Genomic DNA, 25,054 nt, shown 5'->3' on the forward strand with positions numbered 1-25,054 from the left:
CTTCAGCCAACGAATCCATGTTTCTTTCACAACTTCATCTTGCATTTTAACTTGAAGTAGCCAATCATACACTTAGAAATTATCTTCTGTTTAGACTCTAAAATAAGATCTAGTTCAATTGGTTTATTCGAAAAACCCTTTTCCTTGTCTTTTTGAAAACTTGATTTAAGTTGACACTGTAGCCACCAATTTAATTTAGAGAGCTCTTCCTCAATCAGTTCATTCTGGTTATTCAGTAAATAAGCATAGTCTTGTGGATTGTCCCAATTATACAAGTTGGGATGAGTAAACGCTTCTATCGGGGATAGCCACTTCGGGGTATATGGGTACTGCGATTTAATTTCTACCCAAATTTTGTACAAAGATCTTCTTATTTCATGTCTAAAAAATGGCCAGTTTTTATTGGGGTACGATACCACATATAATTATGCCAGCCTTCTCCTAGGCCAGCACCATCAATGGTCAATAGTCTCTTATTGTCTAGCTTACACCAGGTTTTCAACCATGCAATACAGCAAGCCTTGTAATACAGACTCCAATCTGGGAGGGCTAGACCACCTCTTAATTTACTGTCTTGTAAAACTTTCAATTTTATTCTGGGCTTCTTGCCTTGCCAAATAAACGTCTTAATCATAGAGTTAAGTTGTTGAAAAAATAATTTGGGTAGCATGATAGGAATTGTTTGGAAGAGAAATAAAATTCTTGGAAGAACGTTCATTTTTATTGTAGCAATTCTACCTAAAAACGAAATCTGAAGGTCTTTCCAAGTAGTTAAATCATTACGAATTCCTTTTAATATTTTTTCATAGTTGTCTCTATACAAAGTCTTTAAGTCACTTGTCAAGTAAATTCCAAGATATTTTATCTTTATTTCATGCTTGAATCCTGAGAGTTGCTGAAGAGATTCAATTTGAGCTTTCTCCATATTTTTTGTTAGAATTTTTGTCTTAAAAACATTCAGTTTAAAACCAGATATGTCTCCAAAATCTCTCAATCTTTGCTTCAGAAGAGCTATTGAAGAAATAGGTTGTTCCAGAATGAAGACTAAATCATCCGCGAATGCCAAAGTCTTGAGTTCTACATTGTTTATTCTGATCCCTTGAATTCGGGTGTCCTCTCTGATCTTCTTAATTAAAGGTTCTAACGTCAAAATAAAGAGCAGGGGAGATAGCGGACAGCCTTGTCTGGTTCCCTGTTCTATTTCTATCAAATCAGACATCACTCCGTTAAATATCACTTTCGCTGTCTGTTTCGAATAGACCGCTTCAACCATTCTACGGTAACTTTCACCACAACCGATCGCGGCCAATGTTACTTTAATAAAATTCCAATTGACGTTGTCAAAAGCCTTTTCCGCATCCACCAAAATAGCGGCAAATTCTTTGTCAGGATGGTCCCTATAATATTCCATCACATTTAACAATAGTCTCACATTCTGGTTCATTTGGCGGCCTGGAACAAAACCCGTTTGGTCTTCGTGAATTAAGCCAGCAATTATTTTCTTCAGCCTATTTGCTAAGATTGCCGCAAAAATCTTGTAATCACTATTCAGAAGTGAGATTGGTCTATAATTTTTAATTTCTGAAGGGTCAGTACCTTCTTTATGAATGAGTGTAATCAAAGCTTCTTTCCAAGAATCCGGAGTCTCACCGGTCTTATAAACATTCTCAATTACTTTCTTAAAAGGCAATAATAATAAGTCTTCAAAAATTCTGAAGAACTCTATCGGAAGCCCATCCGGGCCTGGAGTCTTGTTACTTTTCTGAGACTTGATCACATCAACCATTTCCTGCATTGTGATGGGGTTCTCCAAACTTGCTTGTTGTTCCTTTGTTAATTGTTTCATTTCAACTTCCTTTATATAGTCCTCTTGATTTGTCAGAGCAATTTTTTGTTTTTTATACAGATTTCGATAAAAATTTTGAATAATATCTTTCATTTGGGAATTTTGAAACACCTCCTCCTTAGCTTCGTTTTTCAACATTTTGATAATCTTCTTCTCCTTTTCCTTCTTCAGTCTATAGGCCAGCTGGGGTTGTCTGGGGTGAGGTTTGGGACCCACTCTTTTAGAATTGGGGCAGCTTCGACAGCTGCTGCCTTGGGATATCCTTCCTCCTCCATTCAGCGCTTGGGGCGTTGGCACTCTTCAGCTTACAAGTCTTATGTTCGACCTTTGCTTAGTCCCTAGCTTTAATTGTTCGGCTGAAATGTTGCTGGTTACGTTCTTGTTTGACTCTTTTCTCTTTTTTAGATGCTGTTGTTCCTGGCCAGAGGAGCCAGATTCTCATTTGCAGCCATAGCCATGTGTTTTGGGCTGCTCATCAGGCACGGTCGGCTCTCAGCTGGGACTCAGCCAATATGTTTGTATCAAGTGGCAGGGGCGCCGGGGCCTTCAGTGGCCGGGCCTGCTGCCTTTGTTATTCCAAGGGAGTATGGGCCTTCCTCCTCAGGAAGCTATTGAGAGGGCACCCTACAAAGCTAATAAGGAAATTAGGAAGGCATTGGAAGCGGGGTTGGGCCACTATTTCTATGAAATTTCCTGACCTCTACAGGGGGGATGGGGTACATCTCTCAGAAAAGGGTAACATGCTTTTCTTGAGAGATCTCTGAGTTGGCACCTGCTCTGAGTTTGAGCTGTGCCCAGTTTCTGCTTTGGTTGCTTATTTGGCAGTTTGGGGGCCCAAGGAAGGGGTGTGGGAGACAACCTCTGGGGTACAAAAGCAGGGAGAGGATCTTCCCCACTCTCCATCCTATCCTATGAACCCATAAGATAGAAAGGAGTTCGTTCAAACCTATGGGCTCATAGGATAGAGTGGAGGGGTTGGGTCACCTCTGCAGTGTGACCCTGGAGAACAGGTTTAAAGTTTAAAACCCCTTCTAGCATCATACCACAGCAGCAGCCCGATCCCTATGAGCCCATAAGATAAAATGGAGTCCATTCTAGCCTATGAGCCCTTAAGATAGATTGGAGTCCATTCTAACCTGTGGACCCATAGGATAGAATGGAGGGATTGGCCACCACTGTGGTGCGGCACTACAGAAGGGGTTTTAAACTCTAAACCCTTTCTCTGGGGTTGCGCCGCAATGTTGGCTGGATCTCTCCATTTCATCCCACAGGATAGAATGGAAAGATCTGGCCGCAGTGACCCCAGAGAAGGGGGGTGGTACAAATAGTTTGCTTTGTTGGGTCTAGGGCCAGCCCTGATTATCAGCCAAAGCAGACACACACCAGGCATGGACCATATTTCTGTAGCCCTCTCAGCCATTGCTCCCTGTCTGCATCTCCAGGGATTCTGCAAGACTTTGCAGGGGTTTTTCTTCCCTTTACCAGACCTTTCTGCACTTTGTGCTGAAAGCTATGCTAGGTGGGGAGGGGAGGGAGGACAAGTTGTACTTTGTGTATTTGTGAAGTCAGAATGATGTGTTGGATGCTCAGCCAGGTTTGAATTAGCAGTTTCACATAAACTGACAAAAGCAAATTGGTGCCAGTTGTGGGTATAAACGTTGAAAAGGATTCTATCATTTGTAGCTAGAACTGAAATCCCATTCCTTTTGCAGAAACATTCACTCTTTGTCCCCTAAACAGTAATAACAAACAACAACATGTGCTGTGGAAGGCCGAGAAAATCCCTACATTTTGAAAATTGAGATCCCACATGGAGAGACAAAGAGGGTTTCCCTTTTGATGCACACACCCAGAAGCCCTGCCAAAGCATAAGTGATAGATCACACTCTCTAACCAAGCTTGTGCCCATAAACATGGGCAACTGTGAGTAGGATGTGTGTTTGTGGTTATGTGAGGTATGCAAGTTATGTTCTCTGTGGACAGAAAGTGGTGGGTGCTGAAAGCTGTAGGCAGGCAGAATGAAGGCAGTTGTATGAGAAGAAGGAATTCTCACACACTTTGTACCCTCCAATGCAGATTAGCTTGGATGGGGATGTGAGGTTGGAAAGATATATCCTGAACACCTGTTTCTACAGCTGTATTTTTCCTTCTCTGCAAGGCTACAACAAGCTGTATCTCTTGCTGTGCCTTTGCTTTTCCAGTCAGGCTTTTCCATTAGAAGCAACCTCCCCCCCCCCAATAAAATCCCCACTTCGAAGTATGCAGTGCTTACCATAAATACATGTGGAGACAGCACTCTCAGCTCCAGTTCTTCTCCCCTCTCCAGCATTGGGAAGTTGGCTGCTGTTGCCACCTCTAATTTTTCTCCCCTCAAAAGCCAGTTGTGAAGGAGCTTCTGGACTAATTGCACCCAGAGCAAAGGAGAAGCAGTGGTAGATATAGGACTGGCATAGGAGGGCTAGAAGAGGTAATGGCTGAAATTCAGAGGAGTGACTTGAGCTCATGAGATATTTTCCCACCCAGCTGCAGAAATAGGAGAAAGTTTTGCACCTGGTGTTGGTGGGGAGATTGCTTCATCCTGCCTACTATGGGCTAGGGTTGCCAACCTCCTGGTGGTGGCTGGATATGTTTTAGGATTATATCTAATCTCCAGGCAACAGAGATCAGTTCACCTGAAAAAAATGGTCACTTTGGAAAGTGAACTCTATGGTATTATACCCCATTGAAGTCCCTTCCCTTCCCTCCCCAAACCCCATCCTCCTCCAGTGCCAGATTAAACCCTGTGGAGGACCCTAGGCAGTCAAAATCTCAGGGACCCCCTCATAAATTATCTCAGAGTTGGAGTGTCTGCCCCGCCACCCACTGCCCCTGCTGCAGCCTGTAGGCACCTTCTCAACAGCCCCTTTCACAAAGCTGACTACAGTGATCCATGCAATGGTTACTTCCAGGCTGGACTATTCACTCTATGCTGGCTTGCCCCTGAAACTGATCCAGAAACTGCAGCAGGTGCAGAATGCAGCGGTTCACCTGCTGATTTCATCACCTGTATGGGTGAGCATTCAGCCGGCGCTCCATGGCCTGCACTGGCTGCCTATAGACTACCAAATCCGTTTCAAGTGTTAGTTTTGACTTTCAAAGCCTTGCATAACCGGGGACCAACATACCTCTTCCCATATACTGTCTCCTCCCATATACGCCCTGGAGGTTGCTTCTGATAGTCCCCAGCCCAAGAGATGCCCATCTTGCCTCTACCAGGGCCAGGACCTTTTTGGTCCTGGCCCTGACTTGATGGAATCAGCTCTCTATGGAGATCCAGGCCCTACCTGGCTGGCTGCCCTTTCATAGGGCTTGTAAAATGGAGCTGTTCCACCAGATTTTTGGATGAGGCAGCAGGCAACTATCTATTAGGCTGGTTGGCCTCTCCCTACTGGCCTACTGGCCTACTGCCCTATTGCACTATTGTATTGTGGTGCTGCATTGTGATACTTTTTTCCTGTGCTATACCACCTTACTGTTATATCATCTTGCTGAATCATCTGTTGCACTTACTGAATGTTGAAATTGGTTTTATTGTGATTTTATTTCTATTTTATGTACTCCGCCCTGAGCCCCAAAATGGGGGAATGGGTGGGATATAAATAAACAGATGATGATGATAATAACAACAACAACAACAACAACAGGCAGAGAGAGGCAAACTTGATGACACCACCACCACCAGCCACACCAGCCAAGTCAGACAAAGAGTGGCTCAGTTGCCAGCTGTGCATTCAGACTGGGAGGGCTACAAGCAGGGGGGAAATGCAATTTTAGGAGAAATTAGGTGAAAATTATGGTTTTACAGAAAATTAGTTCTAACAGCAAATGAGGGCTGTAAAAATCCCTGCAGCATACTGCTTGGCTCTCCAAAGGAGGCTTTTGACCCCAATAAAAAAATTAAAAATGACATGGTAGGTCTCCCTGCATAGTGGGAAACCTTGCAGCCTTTTAAGTGAACTTTAATTTTAGTCTCATAATTAACATTAAGACAGACAAACAAATTTTTCTTATTGCAAAATAGTACAAGGTTTTGAAACAGCTCTTTTGAGGGCAGCTGGCCTGTGGAAAAAGTCTTTCTCACCTCCCTTGTTTGTGCAGGATTACTAAACCACAGCCTAATTCTGACTGCTTTGCCAACCTTTGATTAGGACCCTCTGCAAATCAGCAGGTCATTATTTGACACTTTTGGTACAACTGTTCTGTCACCATCCAAAGTCCCAAAAAAATATTGTTTTCTTTGAGTCTGTTCTAGAAAAACTATACTAAGTCTACTTGATGCAAAAACAGTTTTCACTTATTATTAGGCAACATGACAGTTTCTCTTGTATTATGAAGCATCAAGGTATTCTTAAACAGGGCTGGCCCTGCCACTAGGCAAACTAGGCAATGGCCTAGGGAACCAGTCTTCTGTGGGTGTCAAATTGGGCACCCCCCATGTGATTCAGTGGCATTATCAGTGAAGGGGAGTTAGGGTTAGAAGGTAGCCTTGCTGAGGGTGCAGTCAAAGATGGAGAAGCTCCTTACAGTCAGCAAAAACAAGACCTGGAGCTGACTGCAGCTCAGATCATGAGCTACTCATTGCAAAATTCAGGCTTAAACTGAAGAAAACTGGGGAAGCCATTAGGCCATTCAGGTTTGGCCTTGATCACATCCCTTATGAATAGACAGTGGAGGTGAAGAATAGGTTTAAGGAACTAGAGTTGATAGACAGAGTGCCTGAAGAACTATGGATGGAGGTCAGTGACATCATACAGAAGGCAGCAATCAGCACCATCCCAAAGAAAAAGAAATGCAAGAAAGCAAAGTGGTTGTCTGATGAGGTTTTACAAATAGCTGAGGAAAGAAGGAAAGCGAAAGACAAAGGTGAAAAGGAAAAATTCACCCAACTGAATGCAGATTTTCAGAGAACGGCAAGGACAGAGAAGGAACAATGCAAAGCAATAGAGTAAAATAATAGAATGGGAAGGACAAGAGATCGCTTCAAGAAAATTGGAGAAATCTAGGGTATGCTTCATGCAAAGATGGCCATGATAAAGGACAAAAATGGTAGGGACCTAACAGAAGCAGAAGAGATCAGGAAGAGATGGCAAGAATAGACAGAAGAATTATACAAGAAGGGTCTCAACCATGACAGTGAAATCGCTGACCTTGAGCCAGACATCCTGGAATGTGAAGTCAAATGGGCCTTAGAAAGCATTACTAACAACAAAGCGAGCGGAGATGACGGTATCCCAGTTGATGTCCTAAAAGATGATGCTGTTAAAGTGATGCACACATTATTTCAACAAATTTGGAAAACACAACAGTGGCCACGGGATTGGAAAAGATCAGTTTATATTCCAATCCCAAAGAAGGGTAATGCCAAGGAATGTTCAAACTATCACACCATTGCACTCATTTCATATGCCAGCAAGGTCATGTTAAAGATCCTACAAGCTAGGCTTCAGCAGTATGTAGATCGGGAACTACCAGAAGTTCAAGCTGGGTTTCAGAGAGGTAGAGGAAGTAGAGATCAAATTGCCAACATTCGATGGATTATGGAGAAAGCACGGGAGTATCAGAAAAACATCTATTTCTGTTTCATTGACTACACTAAAGCCTTTGATTGTGTGGATCACAAACTGTGGCAAGTCCTTAAAGAGATGGGAGCACCAGACCACCTCACATGTCTCCTAAGAACCTGTATAAGGGTCAAGAAGCAATGGTCAGAACAGGATTTCGAACATTGGTTTAGAATAGGAAAAGGAGTTCGACAAGGATGTATATTGTCACCCTGTTTACACTAAAAAGTAGAGACAAAAGTCCATATAGTCCATATAAGTCCATATTAGGGATGTGCAAAAAAAATATTCGGTATTGCACGGATTTGGAAGTATACAGGGGAGGGGAAATTCGGAATCCCTGCATACTCCCGAATACCGCATTTCGAATAGCCCCATATACGGTAGATGCACGGCTATTTCCGAATATACGGCCCTATTATACCCTATGGACCATTGAAATCAATGGAAAATAGGGTATATTTGAAGACGCCTGGAGGGGAGGGGGTTTGAGGGAGAGCCCCCAAATTTGCAGGGGACCTGCAGGGGAATCTCCCCTCCAACCCCCCCCCCCCAAGTCCCAAAAAAATTAGGCCACGGGATCCTATTCCAGGGGCACCCAAAGAGGGTGCCCCTATTCCATCATTATACCCTATGGGCCATTGAAATCAATGGCAACGTAGGGCATAATTAGAGGCTACTGAGGGGCAGGGGGTTTGAGGGAGAGCCCCCAAATTTGCAGAGGACCTGCAGGGGACTCTCCCCTCCAACCCCCCCAAGTCCCAAAAAGATTGGGCCAGGGGATCCCTGTCTTTGGGCTCCCCAAAAGGCCCATTGCCAACAATGATGGGGAAAGCCCAATTAGCCACTTCCTCCACTACAATTGCTGTGGGGAAAGTGGCTCTGGCCAAAGGGGGGTTTGAGGGAGAGGCCCCAAAACTGCAGGGCAGCTTCAGGGGACTCCCCAGCATGCAACCCCCCTGGCCCAAAAAGACAGCACCCATCTGTGGGCACCCCAAAAGGAACACTGCTCCCAATGGTGAGAAAAAACCAATTAGAGCCACTTCCTCACTGTAATTGTCGTGGGAAAAGTGGCTCTGGGAAGCAGGAGATTTTGAGGAGAGCCCCCCAAACTGCTGTGCAGCTTCAGGGCACTGTCCCACACAAAACCCACAAGGCCAAAAAAAATTGGACCAGGGGGTCCAATTCCTAGGGCACCCAAAGCCAAACCTAACTTCACACCAGAGAATCTCTATAAGACCCAAATGCACTACATCCCTCTATCTACTCTATGAACCCTGCAGGCCTGGAACCAATGTAAACCCAGTTGCCAACGTCACTGCCACACAAAACACAATCTGCTCAAGGTCTGCTCTGCAGAGACCTGGCTGCAGCAAACCCAGATGCCAACTCTCCAGCCCTGCCCCAAACAACACGGGGAGAGCTGGCCAACCACAACAAGCCTGCTGGTTCTGGGTCTCTCACCCAGGTGCCAGCTTCCCTGCCACAGAACACACAATCTACAGATGCCAGCTCTCCAGCCCTGCCCCAAACAACACGGGGAGAGCTGGCCAACCACAACAAGCCTGCTGGTTCTGGGTCTCTCAGCCAGGTGCCAGCTTCCCTGCCACAGAACACACAATCTATAGATGCCAGCTCTCCAGCCCTGCCCCAAACAACACGGGGAGAGCTAGCCAACCACAACAAGCCTGCTGGCTCTGGGTCTCTTACCCAGGTGCCAGCTTCCCTGCCACAGAACACACAATCTACAGATGCCAGCTCTCCAGCCCTGCCCCAAACAACACAACTCTAGTCTCAAACAAGAGAAGTGGTGGACCACCACACCTAGCTCCACATCATTCTGTATCTGACACAAAGCAAGAAGCATCTTGACTTACCTTGAGTGATGGATGGTTGGCTGGTCCCAGCTCTTTCGCATTACCCAGGGTGCACCATGAGGAGGCGAGCCAGAATTGCACCCCAAATGAGGAAGATCACTGGGAGGGCCTCAGATTATGTGAGAGGAAGGCAACCATTCCTTCTCTCTCAGCTCAGCAGAAACACACCAGCATCACTTTCCCATTAGAGGGACCTCAGCATTGGTATGGCAGCTGGCTGCCTGTCATCATCACTGGCACCTCCCTCTTTCTTCCTCCTGCCCCTGAAAAAAAACTGGGTGGGTTATCCTGGCTGGGCCTGTGGGTGCTGTCGGTTACAGTTGGGGGCTGCAATGGCCCTTTCAGTATTATTAGGTATGTGTGGATGGAGGACTGGAGAAATTTGGATCGCTTTGCAGTTTTTAAACCAGCATTCACTTTTGGTTTGGGGAGGGATGGGGGGGGGGATGCACCGCCAATCAATTTGTGAGTGAGTTTTTGGGCTGCCTTTGGACTCTAGTCAATTTTTATTGGAGGAGCATTTTACAACCACCTTCCAAGCGCGGGCCAAGAGAGGATGCAGGCACAAGTAGGTGCTCACTTCATTCACTCTCAAAGTCCATGTCCGGGGAGCCGAACATTGGCAAGTTGACCTTCAGGAAGACCAACTGCTCAACTGTCCAGGGTTGCAGGCGATTGCGATGTGGGCAGACAATGTCGCCCATATGTGAAAAGACGCGCTTGCTCTGCACGCTCGTCAGTGGGCAGGAGAGGAACGCCTTGGCCATGGAGGAGAGGGCCGGCTAGACCCCCTCCTTCATGACCCAATAGTCCAAAGGATACGCTTCCTGCGGCTCGAGGGGCTCAAAAAGATAGTCCCTCACCATCGCAGCACCCGTCTTTGCTCTCGGTGCCCTACCGCTCCTAGAGGGGCCAACAACCCACCCGATGAATGTCACCTCAGCACTCTTCGTGGCGTGAGTCTGGGGGGAAACACTGCCTATCTGGGAAGGCTGGGGATGAACAACAGCAGCGGAAGTCACAAATGAGCTGCTTCCACCCCCCTCCTCCTCAACTATTGGCACTGGGCCCCCCTGACTCTGGAACGCTCGACCTTCTGGGAGAGCTCGTCTCGCCAGCGATCGAGCTTGTTGGCCCGCTCGGCGACTGTGCCCTTAAGGCGTGGGTCTAACATGGTCCCATCATGTAGACCTTATCCTGGGTGAAAGTCTGAAAGCGGGCCTCAAGCCCTTCCTGCAGCCTAACAACAAGGGCGCGCACCACTGGACGAACGTCTGCACGGCCTTGAGCTGGCACTAGAAATGAGGCCAGGTCCTCCCGGGCCATCTGGACCATGGGGACGACCAGTGCGATGCTCGCCGTGTCAGATGAGAACATTTCTGTATAGGTCTTGAAGGGCCCAAGAACCTCCACGGTCTGAGAAATGACCACCCAATCCTCTTGGGTGAGACGGTTCTCATCCCAAAAGACCCTCGTCTCAGAGACAAAGGCATCCAGGGCTGCTCTCTGCTCCACCATGCGCTCCAGCATGGTGCAGGTGGAGTTCCAGCGTGTGCTGACGTCACCGATGAGGCGGTGCCCTGGCACGCCTGTCAGTGTCTGTTTCTCACGCAGCCGATACGAGTTCGTATTGCTGCGTGAGAAGTGACCCATGATGTACCAACACTTCTGGAGCAGAAGTCGGTACTCATGGGTCGCGGCTAGATACAGACGATCCTGGCTTTTCATCTGTCCCCATGCGTCCTTATCCACGAGGTGGAGAAGGTGGGCCACGCAAGGAAGGCATTTTAGGCCCTGACGCTGGACAGCAACCTTGATGTTGGAGCCACCATCAGTCACCACAAAACCCTTGGCGACGTCCCCGCTGCTTACCCAGCCCTCTAACTGCCATGAGAGGATGGCTCCGAGAGTGTCCACCGTGTGCGGCGCATCGACTGCTTCAGCGTGCAGCAAGGCCCAGCGATAGCCGGCCCGGCGGCCCTGACCCTGCCTGTCGCTACTGCCACCACCACCCTGCAGCTCTCTGGGTTGCCACCAATGCGCAGTCAGGGAGAGATACCCCTCGAACGCATGTTGGAAGGTCCAGATATCTGAGGTGAAATGAATAGTCCCCCCAGCAGCACTGGACAAATACTACACCACAGATCTGGTCGCCCTGAAAACAGCTGGCACAATGGTCCTGCTAAGGGTGGTTCTAGCAGGAACTTTGTACCAGGGCGCCAGGTACTCCAGCAACCCTAGCACCCCAGGATTCTCGACCACTGAAAATGGAAGCCCATGGGCGACTGACCTGGCAAGGTTCCAGGCGATCACCCTCCTGCCGTGCCTGATTCCCCCTCTTGGCACAAAGGTGCCAACCCTACCAAACATCTCAGGCAGAGATGCCTGGCATCCCTGTTCTCCCACGGAACGCTCCTGGAGAGCGGAGGTAGTCGCGATGGGACGGACCTCCTGGCTAGGTGGTGTTGTTGGCCGCTTGGACAACACAGCACCAGCATGCTTCTCCCCCTTAAGAAGCACCCCCGGGTGGTGCTTCCGCAGGTGATTCCGCATCCCCCCCTGAGTCAGGTGGGCAGGGTCCTGCCCACGACTGATCTGGGCCCTGCACAGCTAGCACTGTGCATAGCGTAGATCCTCCATAAGTTGGAAATGCTTCCATACTTCAGAGCTGAACGGATGCCCAAACTGACTGGCAGGTTGGGTGTCCGGAGCCACCTCCTTTGAGGTGCTCAGGGGAGACACATCGTGTCTCGGCGTGGCAGGAGGGGCTGGCCGCCGAGGGGAAGTGGGCGGAGATGGAGGCACCTCGTGTGTCTCCATCTCTTCCCCCTCCACCCCATGCGGCCTCCCCTCCTGGCCATCCCCTGAAGGACTGCTGGTGCCTGAAGGAACCGAAGAAGGGGGCTGGTCCTCCTCCACCAGGTTCTCCTCCAGCTCCTGCACGACACTCTGCACCCTCCTTGGGGTGATCATTTTGGACAGAAAACTGTCCCCAAAGCTCATCTCCAAGGAGGGCTGCTCTTGCTGCCCCTCCTCCGGCTGCTGAGGCCGAGCGACATCAGCTGGAGGAGAGACTGCCCGAGCAGCAGACCCCTGCGCAGTGCCAGCACCTAATGGCACCTTTTCTGGGGGCGCCCCAGCAACAGCCTCGATGAAGGGCCCAAGGCGGTCCTTCTTCATCACACTCCAGCCAGAGGTCGGAGTGCTGGAAAGCGGTTATGGAGTGGCCCCACGCACAGTTGGGGGAGAGACCTGGGTCCTCCCCCTCCCCTCCACCACTCTAGTCTTCTCCTTGGCCTTGCCCCCAGGGCCCCTCTTCTGCTGCCTGTCACTCATGTCACCCTTGGCCAGTCTCAAAGAACCTGAACTGAGAGTGGGGTTTTTTACAAATCTAACTCACTGCACTGTACGCTGAACCAACAGGTGCCCTGACTTCTTTTTAAAAACCCTCCCACCAAAGCTTGTTTATTTGTTTTTTTGGTCCCTAACCTGTCCTTCTTTGGGTTGGGGTAGTATTCTGGTAAAGTTTAGGAGACTAGGTGATCCTGCCTCTACCTGGCTGCAGTTTTTAAAAGGCTACCTTGAGATGAAGGCAATCCTTTTTATATCCTCCTAGTTAAACTTCTCTTAACTAGATCCTGGGACAAACCTAATTTCCTTGCAAACTAGAAATCAAGTGTCCCCTATAACGTGAGAGAATCTGTGGTTTACCCTATGGAAATCTAAGGATGCACCGGCTTTCAGTGGCTGAAAGCCAGATGCACCGCTGCTGCAACCCTAGTCTCTTTAAAAGGGAGCCTGATGTGGCCTAGTAGTCACACTGCCTTTTTTAAAGCACCCCTATCTGGCCTACTTGAATTGTGAAAGGAGATAAAGCCCTAAACTGGATTAATTTTGTTTTAAATTTAAAAAAAAAACACAATCCCTAAAAACACCCTTATTAGTGGGGCAGCCTATTTAGTGGCCCTAGCCAAACTGAGAGCACACTCAGATTCCAAAAATCACTCTATAACAACAAGAAAGTGACCCAGCCCACACACACCCTCGCCAACCCCCACACCAACCAGAGGTAATTTAAAAAAACCAAACAAAACCAGCAGAATCACAAAAGGCCAAGCAACTCAAGTGTTAAAAAAGTGGCCTTTTCACCAATAAGAAAGCTCAGGCCAAATCAGTCAACACACCCCCACCCCTAGTCCCCCACCCCCAAACCAGGAAAAGTGACAACAGGAAAAAAGGCCAAGCAGTTCAAGTTTTTAAAAAGTGGCCTTTCACCAATAAGAAAACTCAGGCCAAATCAGTCAACAACACCCCCACCCCTAAAACCAGAAACAGGAAAAGGGGACAAAAGTGGCCTTTTAAACAATGAAAATTAGGCCAAACAGCACCACCACCCCCAATAACCTGAAGAGAAAAGTAACAGCAGCAGCACAACACAGCAGCAACAAATCAAACACTGAATACTTTTAAAACAGTAAAAAACTCAACTTTTAACAATACAGGAATTTTGCCAATTCCCCCCCCCAAAAAAAAAAAACCTTTCACCCTAATCCCAAGAAATCCAAGCCACCCAAATCAGGAGAAGTAAAAGGACACTGCACTTTTAAAAGTCCTCTCACTAAATTAAGATATGGGCAAATTAGCAAACCCACCCCCACCCCAGGCCCCCACCCCCAGCAGAACCTAACCCCAACCCCAAATAGGCTACCCACCCAGTACTCACCCAAACTTACTTGGATAAGTAAAGGGACTCTAGTCCTTTTACCAACAAAAACTAAAACGAGAACCCCAAAACTGTCTTACCTTGTCTTCTCTACTCCGGGGAAGTCTGGTAAGGCTGAGTGAGAGAGCAGCAGGCAGCAGCTGAAGCCAAGGGCCAGCCAGCAGCAGCACAATCTCTCACACTAACCAACATACACCAACACAGCAGCAATGGAGGAGTCCAGCCAGGAAGACTCCTTAAAAAGGTTCTCTGGCCCTACAGAGAGCAATTTCAAAAAATAGCACTGCTCTCTGATTGGCCAGACAACAGTGGATACTTGGATACCCAAGTAAGCAAAAGATCAAAATAACAACAATGTAGCTGATGGCTGGGCCATCAGCTACACAACAGCCCTGCAAAGCATGCATTTGCAATGCATTTTGCAAATGCATGCTTTGGATTGGCTGCTGGGGCTCCTCTTCCCCCTCCCTGATCCCAGGGCGGCTATGGGAGAGGCGGGAAGAGGCTACTAAAGGCGGGAAAGTAGGCAAGCAGCTCCCCTGAGGCTGCAGAAGCTACTTTCCCGCCTTTTGCATTGACAGCCGTATACTTCCGAATAGCTATTCGGCAGTATACAGCGAGCCATATTCGGCTGCCGCATAATGGGCTTCAATGGGAATCAGCTACAGCCGATTCCGTATACAGCCAAATCAGTGGTGATTCGGCTGTATATACAGTTCGGCTGAACCGAATGCACACCCCTAGTCCATATACTCCAACAAAAGTTCATATAGTCAAAGCGATGGTATTCCCAGTAGTAATGTATGGCTGTGAGAGCTATGGTGCTACAGAAGAATCTTGAAAGTCCCTTAGACTACAAGAAGATCAAATCAGTCAGTCCTAAGGGAAATCAACCCAGACTGTTCCCTGGAAGGTCAGATGCTGAAGCTGAAGCTCAAATACTTTGGCCACCTAATGAGAAGGGAGCACTCACTGAAAAAGATCCTGATGCTGGGAAAGACAGAAGGCAAAAGAAGAAGGGGATGGCAAAAGATGAGATGGCTGGACAGCGTTACGAATGTAACAAACACGAATTTGAGCAGACTTCAGAGTATGGTGGAAGACAGGAGGGCCTAGCGTGACTTTGTCCATGGGGTCGCAAAGAGTCAGACTCGACTGTGTGACTGAACAACAACAAAAAAGGATGACAGATAGGCTGGCCCTGTTCTTAAGACAGCAAAAGCCTCGCTGAAGAAAGTTATTCCCCCTACAAATAAATACTGAAAGTTTAGCATGTGTTTTTCCTAAGTTACTGGAACTCAGAATCTTTAAACAAGAAACATAAAGTCCACAGTGGTAGCAAATTTTGTTTGAACAAGTTCGATAAAAAAAAAAAATCTGCTGAGTCATGTTCACTGAGGATCAGCTGCACTTGGCTGTCTCCACGGTGGTAGCAGACAACTTTGAATAGCAGTGTCCTTGGCCAACCATACTTCAGCCCAGTCCAAGATCTCTTCTGAAGAAGCTTAAAATATTTATTGATTATGATACAGTGGCAATAACTGCTAATATACCCAGGCATTGCCTCTAGTGGTCAGACACAGTAAAAACCATTTCAGTATTTTCACATCTTCTTGTGGATTCAAGGGTTAGAGAACATCTGAAGGAGATGTGAAGAGCACAGTGCACCAGCCCCTTACTTTAAAAAAAATGTAGAATGATATCACAGCAATTGAATTATAGACTCTTTGCCAAGGTTCTGGAAAGAGCCAGTTTGGGATGATTTATATGGGCGGGGGGAAGCTTGGGAGTTAAGCTCAGATACTGTGTTTGCTTTCCCATGGAACAGCCAATTCCAATTAGCCCTCTTTCTCCACAGTTTTTGTGGGAAGTACCTAGTGTGATGCCTTGGTGCCTCAGATCTCCAGAAGCAAGCGACCACAGAGTAGGCAGGACAGGCAGGCACACACTAAACTTCTTCCTGATTACTCTATATTGTCACAGTCTCTCTTCAAGATGCAGATAAGCACTCCTAGGGAAAAGTAACTCCCTTCCTGCTCTTTTCTTCTCTCTTCCTTCTTCCATGCACACAAGATGGGGGATCAGAATGTTCCTCTCTGCATCCATCCCTATCTACCAGATAGATAGCTTAGGATCTGTCTCTTTCTCTGTACTATTAGACATGTATTTCTGTAATAAAGTACGGTAAATATTGTTTAGTTTCAACTAGAAAAGGTGGCTCTATGTAACTTTGTAACCACAAACTCAATACAAGCTGCTGCTGCATTAAAAGTTTGTGTGCTCTGCTAACTTAAGATGGATTTGGATCTTCCAGAACCTGTACCCTTTCCAGCAGATTATGGACTCAGGCTTTTGGGTCAGAACAGAACCATACCAGAACTGAATCCGTACCAAGACCAGATTCTAGTAGCAAGGCTGTTCTGACTTGGAATAAAAAAGCTGAGTCTATTTCTTTAACTGACTGCAAGTTCTGTAACAAAGAGAGAAGAGGAAAGTAGAACTGCTGCAGATTGAGTTACCGTTGGAAAAGCAGTATGCATGTGTGGTTGCACTCAAAATTTAGAAAGTGCAAAGAGAAAGGAGAATGGTAGTCAGGGAGAATGGCTCATTATACTCCACACGTGAGTGGGTCAATCAAGCCCTGGCTCATGATCCCATCAGAAGAAATGTTCCATTCCTGGAAAGTGCAATTGTTGCTGGTGCTGAGGGCAGAGAAACTGGAGAAATACCTCACAGAAGATCCTTCCAGGCCAGAAACTGAGTAGCAAGACAAAGAGAAATGGCAATGTAGGGATGCTAAAGCACAGAGTCTGATTGCACACAGTCTCCAGGAATCATATCTCTGCAGGGGTGAAGGTATGAACTCTGCAAAAGCCATGTCTCTGGTTGGATTGCACAAGGCGTCTGGTTGGATTGCTAGATATTAACTCAATCAGAAGTTAAATGCTCTATAAAAAGAAGGGAGTTCTCTTATTGATTGTTAATAAACTGTGCAGTATATTTTCTTCAGAAGAGCCCTGTGGCGCAGAGTGGTAAAACTGCAGTACTGCATTCTGAGCCCTCTGCTTATGATATGAGTTTGATCCCAGCAGAAGCTGGTTCAGGTAGCCAGCTCCAGGTTGACTCAGCCTTCCATCCTTCCGAGGTTGGTAAAATGAGTACTCAGCTTGCTGGGGGGAAAGTGTAGATGACTGGGGAAGGCAATGGCAAACCACCCTGTAAAAAGTCTGCCATGAAAATGTGAAAGCCACATCACCCCAGAGTCGAAAATGACTGGTGCTTGCACAGAAACCTTTACATTTTAATTTTTCTTCAACTCAGAAAATGTGGCAGGAAACTTGACAAACTTTCATCAGAAATGTTTGTGAATATGAAACTATTTGAGTCATCAGAAATGTTTGTGAATATGAAACAATTTGAAATAACTCTCTAAAATCATTTTTTGCAAACAACAGATCACAGGTTCAGTGGCATATTAGCTGTGATTACGTCAGAAACATGGATAACTAATTTGAAGTAAAATATAGGAGGCATTTCAGGCACTGGGAATCAAGCCAGTAGCAGTTTCAAAGTAGTTACATCTTTATAGTTACTTACATCTTATAAACTTTTTTGTTTATAAATTCTAAATTAATTAGAACTAAATCTAAGTGTAGAGCTGACTGACCAGAGGAGGAAAATTATTAAAGGAATATGTCAGGAATCAGATCCCTGTTCTGTCTCCTGCCATATTTCCCCTTCCTATCTTGCTATGTTATGCCTATGTGCTGGTTTTGTGAAAGTTATTGGGTTTCTCTCCCCCCAGTGGAGCCGTTATTGACTGCTTGGGAGTATGGGGGCCTCTCTGGTACCATCTGGACATGGATACTGAGAATAACTTTCATTTCTCAAGAGATAAGAGACTGAGTCATCTGTGAACTGTGTTGTGAAAGTTAGACCTTTGAAAGTGTAGGGGGAGAGAAAGTCTGTGCTTTTTGGAATTACTTAGCAATGATTGTGCCTATCACTTTCACTTCAGACAATGGCCTCCTAAGGGAAAGGTCTGCACCTGTAACATATCAATAAAGCTTTCCTATGAATCATAGAATCATAGAGTTGGAAGGGGCCATACAAAACATCTAGTCCAACCCCTTGCTCCATGCAGGATCAACCTAAAGAATCTCCGGCAAATAATCATCCACATGTATTCACAGTTTAATACAATATGTATTCACAGTTGAAGTTTATTTGAGTGTTACTTGGCAAAACCTCACATTTTGCCTGAAGTCCACTTTCCTCACACCTGGTGCATGTGGAAGAATTGAAACCCAGGCCATGGCAGGCAAAGGAGATTCAGGAGCCAGTGCACCTGAGCCGCATGAGGACCCTAAAGAAGTCCCCATGGACCACATGGGCACAACAAGCAAGTACTGATGGAAGGAGAGGCAAGGGCCCAATTCCATGCCCCCCCCCCCAGTGGGATGCTAGCTCATTGGATTGGTTTGAGAATACACTGGTATATATTGTCCAGAATTGAATGGTGATGAAGTTGAATCTTCAGAAACAGCCTGTTCCCAGAAGGAATATTATAGGAACGAGAGAAGTCACTCTAAAGGTAATTACGTAATAACACAACCAGAAAGTTATAGTGACAAATAACTAATGATTTATAGCAACAAGCAATAAAGAGACATAAGTCTCTAATCAAGTCCCAAAGAAAAATAATTCGTATATTCAAAAGTCCAAAGGAAAATAATTCATATATTCAAAAGTCCAGATGAGGACGTCTTCTTTATTTTGTGAAAACTCCTTCAATGAAGATTGTAACATTCAAACGACTTGGCACTCAACCAACTTGAAATTCCTTGGACAGATCATTGACTTCTACCCCACCTGTTTCCTGATCTTTTTTAACAGGGGATATTCCACCAATATTCTAAAACATAAAAAGACAGACCCCAATACAACCAATAGTGCTTGTATACATCAAATGAAAACCTCAAAAATACAGAAATACTTACAGCAGTTGTGGGGAGGTGGGTCAGAGACTGTCCCTTTATGAGAGCGCCCGGCTGAAATGCAGCCTGCTCTTCCAGCCGCTGCCCCTGCAGGTGCTCTTGATCTCTATATCCATTTTGCAGGTGGGACTCCCAACACAGAGGCTTCCACGTGTGTCACTCCATCACCCCCTCCCCCACTTCCTCAGCTGTTTCTGCCCGCCGCTCTGAACTTATATTGATTGTTTTAATATTTAGATAGATATTTTAGTCTTTAATGAGAATTATTACAAAATATTCTTAAATTTATGGAAAGTTGTAATTCATTACAGGTTACCTCTTAATTAATTAATTTTTTTATTTATTGATAGATAGCTACACTTTTATAGTTACTAGAGAATTTGTTAATAGAAACCATAAAAAAGGAGTGTGATTTCATTAGTATTAACTATATAGATGAACAAACATGTGAATTAGACACCTTGGCTATAATTTTTAAGTTTAATAATGATTTAAGATAATTTATGCAATCTGAGTGAATTCATAAACTCTTGCAGTTTGCTTAATACAAGTATTGTTTTGTTCAGTTATAAGAGGAAAAAGGGACTGGAGCTGTATAAAAAAGACAGTGAGTTAACTTAACATTTTCCCTCAAGTTTCGTTTTGTGTGTTATGAAACATGTTTCTAGACAGGGGACACGTGGTTTATCTCCTGTACTTTTTCCCTGATAGGGAGTTAGTTGAAACTGAACCTCAAAGATTGAGGAGTTTATTATTTATTTTGGGGGATTGGTATTTTAAAGTGTTAGTAGTTGTATTTGTGGCTGTCATAGGGCTGTTAAAAGCTCTAACAGGACTTCTTTTAGTTACAACCTCTAGAGTGAGGATGTCTTCAGCTATAAAAATTTGCACGTGGAATTGCAGGGGACTAAGTAACCCCATTAAGAATCATAGAATTTCTAATCTGGCCTACAAAGAAAAAATTAACATCTTGTGCCTGCAGGAAACCCATCAAAAAATAGTAATGCCACAATTGTTAAGAACTAAATGGTTCTCACAGCAATACCAAGCCCCTGGATCATCTAAGTCCAGAGGCGTCACAATTCTAATTTCAAAAAATGTACCCTTCGTTCTTAAAAAGGAGTGTGTAGACCAAAGGGGGAGGTACATTTTTCTACAAGGCGATCTTGATGGTCAACCTATCACCATTACATCTCTGCGCCAAATTCCAATCAACTTGACTTTGCCAAGGATGCTCTCAAATTACTTTTTGACTTTCAAATTGGAGAATTAATAATAGGAGAATTAATAATTGGAGAATTAATTTAATTACTGACCCCACCATAGATAGAACCTACAATCCCCCCAAGTCCAAAAATCCCACAACTTCAACAGCCCTTAGGGACCTCCTACTCACCTATAATCTTAATGATGTGTGGAGAACATTAAATACAACTTCCAAGTTTTATTCTGCTGTACACGAGGTATACACCTTTTATTCTGCTGTACATGAGGTACATTCCAGAACTGACTACCTTTTAACTTCACATTCATTATTAAGTAAAGCTCATACTGCAGATATAGGGGACAGGTCGCTTTCAGACTATGCTTGGGTTCCCTGTACGTTAAATTTGCAACAAGAGGATGGTAAAGGCTTTAGTTGGTCTTTTAATTTTTCTCTACTACAACAAGAAAACATTTGTGATGATATTACAAAAGAATAAGAAGAATTGCAGATTTATACCCTGCCCTTCTCTCTGAATCAGAGACTCAGAGTGGTTACAATCTCCTATATCTTCTCCCCCCACAACAGACACTCTGTGAGGTGGGTGGGGCTGAGAGGCCTTTCACAGCAGCTGCCCTTTCAAGGACAACCTCTGCCAGAGCTATGGCTAACCCAAGGCCATTCCAGCAGGTGCAAGTGGAGGAGTGGTTCTCCCAGATAAGAGTCCATAACCACTACACCAAACAAATTCAGGAATTCTTTCATTTCAATTTGAAATGTGGGGTATCCCCAGACGTGGTCTGAGACTCTTTTAAGGAAGTCCTGAGAGACAAGTTCCTCTCCATCTTCGCCTACTGTAAAAAAGAAAGACTAGCATTAATTAATGAGCTCAGCGTTTTGATTAAAAACCTGGAGAATAAGCACACAAAATTTGGGGGCAAAAAGTTTTTAAAGAAATTTGATTTTGAAAGAAAAAAATTGGAGGTTTTAGAAACTTCTGCAATCCAATTGAATCTAAGATATCTGAGACAAAAATATGTAACCAAAACACCCAAAGCAGTGAAACTCTTAAAACACAGAATAGCCCAAAAGAGAGCCTCTAATTTAGTTCCTGCGCTGCATGCAGCTAATGGAGATATCATCAATACCTCTAAAGGAATCTCTAATCTTTTTCAAGAATTCTATTAGAAACTTTATACATCCAAACAATCCTAAAAAGCAAGACATAGCAGAATATCTTAAGGAAATTAACTTTAATATTCAACTTATTTTATTTATTTATTTATTTATTTATTTATTTATTTGGTGACTTCTATCCCGCCCTTCCCACAAGTGGCTCAGGGCGGCTTACAACAACAATAAAACAATAAAACAGTAAAATCAGAGCAAGTTATTACCTCTAAAATCAGACAATTAAAACCTAAAAACCTTAAAATTAAACATTAAACTATACAGTATAAACACAAAAATCTGGTAGCTACATTATCTCATCAGGCATAGGCTAACCGGAAGAGGGCTGTCTTACAGGCCCTGCAGAACTGAGCAAGGTCCCGCAGGGCCCTCACCTCTTCCGGTAGCTGGTTCCACCACATAGGGGCCATTGTGGAAAAGGCCCTGTCTCTAGTTGCCTTGAGACGCACTTCCTTGGGCCCAGGGATGATGAGCAGATTTTGAGTGCCAGACCTCAGTGCTCTCTGGGGAACGTGTGGGGAGAGACGGTCCCTCAGGTAGGCAGGTCCCAGGCCATATAGGGCTTTAAAGGTGATGACCAGCACCTTGTACCGGACTCGGTATATTATTGGAAGCCAGTGCAGAGCCCGAAGGCCCGGCCGGATGTGCCCCCACCTTGGGAGGCCCAGTAACAGCCGGGCCGCGGCATTCTGCACTAGCTGCAATTTCCGGGTCCGGCACAGGGGCAGCCCCATGTAGAGGGCATTGCAGTAATCCAACCTCGAGGTGACCGTGGCATGGATCACTGTTGTTAGGTCTTCGGGGGCCAGGAAGGGGGCCAACTGCCTTGCCCGTCTAAGATGAAAAAACGCGGACTTGGCAGTGGCCGCTATCTGAGCCTCCATCTTTAGGGACGGCTCCAATAGCACCCCCAGGCTCCTGACCCTGTCCGCTGGCCTCAGCAGTACACCGTCAAAAGCTGGCAGAGGGATTTCCCCTCCCGGTCCCCGATGGCCCAAACAAAGGATTCGCAGGATTCAATGTCAGTCCACTTAGTCTGAGCCACTCAGCCACGGCCTGTAGTGCCCGGTCCAGGTTTTCTGGGGCGCAGACCGGTCGGCCGTCCATAAGTAGATAGAGCTGGGTGTCATCAGCATACTGGTGACACCCCAGCCCATACCTTCGGGCAATCTGGGCAAGAGGTCGCATATAGATGTTAAACAACATCGGGGAGAGAACCGCTCCCTGGGGCACCCCACAGTTAAGTGAGCGCCTCTGGGACAGTTCCCCCCCAATCGCGACCCTTTGTCCCCGACCTTCAAGGAAGGAGGAAAGCCACTGCAAGGCCAACCCCTGAATCCCCGTGTCGGCAAGGCGGCAAGTCAGCAGCCGATGGTCGACCGTATCGAACGCCGCCGATAGGTCCAACAACATCAGTACTGCCGAGCCACCCCGATCCAGATGCCGTTGAAGGTCATCCACCAGGGCAACCAACACCGTCTCCGTCCCGTGACCTGGGCGGAAGCCGGACTGAAGTGGGTCAAGGATGGAAGCGTCCTCCAGGAAAGTCTGTAGCTGCCTCGCCACTGCCCTCTCAATAAGTTTGCCCAAAAAGGGCAGGTTTGAGACCGGCCTATAGTGTGCCAATTGGGCCGGGTCTAAAGATGGTTTTTTTAAGAGGGGCCGGACCACGGCCTCTTTAAGGGGCGCCGGAAAAAGCCCTTCCGTTAGGGATCTGTTTATGATATCCCGTATAGGATATCTGAGATCCCCCTGGCAAGATTTAATAAGCCAGGAAGGGCATGGGTCCAATTTGCAAGTTGTTGGGCGGGCAGATGAGAGAATCCTGTCGACTTCCTCCAGGCTGAGGGGGTTGAAACCGTCCAGGATATAATTCGAAGACATGCTCGGGGCCTCGGTTGCGTTAACTGTCTCAAAGTTGACAGGGAGGTCGTGGCGGAGTGACGCGATCTTGTCCGCAAAATAGTTCGCAAAAGCCTCACAGCCTATCTCTAATTCAACGGAATTTGGTCTGCCCTGGGGCAGAGTCGTCAGGTCTCGAATTATTTCGAACAATTGTGCCGGGCGCGAAGTTGCGGACGCAATCTTAGCCGCAAAGTATGTCTTCTTTGCGGATTTGATTGCCATCTCATAGGTCTTCAAACTCTCTCTATAAGATGTTCGGGTCGCTTCGTCTCGAGTACGCCGCCATTGCCTCTCTAGTCGTCTGAGGTCCCGCTTCAATTGCCGCAATTCCTGGTTGAACCAGGGAGACGGTTTGAGGCGGGGGCGCAGAGGACGCCTAGGCGCGATCTCCTCGATAGCCCTGGAGAGTCCATCGTTCCAGGACTCGACCAGAGCCTCCAGGGAATCGCCAGTGGGCCAGATATCCCGTAGAGCCGTCAGGAACCGTTCCGGGTCCATCAGGCTCCACGGGCGAGCCAAAATATGCTCTCCGCCCAAACGGGTTTGGGGTGACATATCCACACGAGCCTTGAGGGCAAAGTGATCCGACCATGGCACTGCTTCTATTGCAATATCATTCACTTGTACTCCCGCCACGAAGACCAGGTCTAACATGTGTCCCGCCTGATGAGTGGGCGTTGTAACAACCTGGGAGAGTCCTAGTGTCGCCATGGATGACACCAGATCCATCGCCCGGTCGGAGGCCGCGTCGTCGGCGTGGACATTGAAGTCACCCAAGACCAATAGCCTTGGGTACTCCAACGCCCAGCCCGCCGCGGCCTCCACCAGGGATGGTAAGGCGGCGGCTGGTGCGTTAGGCGGTCGGTACACCAGCCAAATCGCCAACCCCTCCCCAACGTCCCACATCAGGCCGGCACATTCAATGCCTGGAATCTCCGGGGCCGGGAGAGCCCTAAAGGTGTAAGCCTCTCGTATGAGTAATGCCACTCCTCCCCCCCGCCCGCTAGTCCGGGACTGGTGGAGGACCGAGTAACCCGGGGGGGGTCATCTGGGAGAGAGCCACAGTCTCCCCATCTCGAACCCAGGTCTCGGTCACGCAAGCCAGGTCCGTGTCCTGTTCCAGTAGGAAGTCTCGAAGGACACCGGTCTTATTATTAATGGACCTGGCATTGCACAACACCAGTGTCGGAGGCGGGTAAGTTCGTCTGGTCCCACTACCTGTCACCGTTGGGATGGGACGCAGGCTGGAAGGTGGTCGAGCACTCTCTTGTCTCAGCCTCCTTCGCTTGTAGATCTGCCTGCTCCCACCGTCATACCTTCCCCTCCCCAGGAGCACTGGAATCCCCAGGCCAGTCATCGTCTGTGGTGGATACCAGTGTGTCGACTAATGATAATGGAAACTCGGTAGGCAAAGTGCTGCTGTATCCCAGAAATACGGAGTAATAAATACAGAGTGTTAAGGTGCAAAATTCTACTAATTATATTATGGAGGCTCTAAAAGCAAAAGTGCGGTAGTGTCAGAAGTCCGAAAAGTGCAAGGCAGGAAAGTCTAAAGTGCGATAGTGTCCAAAAAAGTGCAAGGTGGCAGAGTCTAAGGTGTGGGGTGTAGGTGGCTGTCTTGTGGCAGAGGCGGGTATTAAGTCTCAGTCTTGTTCTTACTCTTAGATGGTAAGGTTGCATAGTTCTTACAGTTGGTAGTATTAACGTTCTC

Source organism: Heteronotia binoei, chromosome 1 (genome assembly GCF_032191835.1).
Source record: "Heteronotia binoei isolate CCM8104 ecotype False Entrance Well chromosome 1, APGP_CSIRO_Hbin_v1, whole genome shotgun sequence".
NCBI classification, from domain to species: domain Eukaryota; kingdom Metazoa; phylum Chordata; class Lepidosauria; order Squamata; family Gekkonidae; genus Heteronotia; species Heteronotia binoei.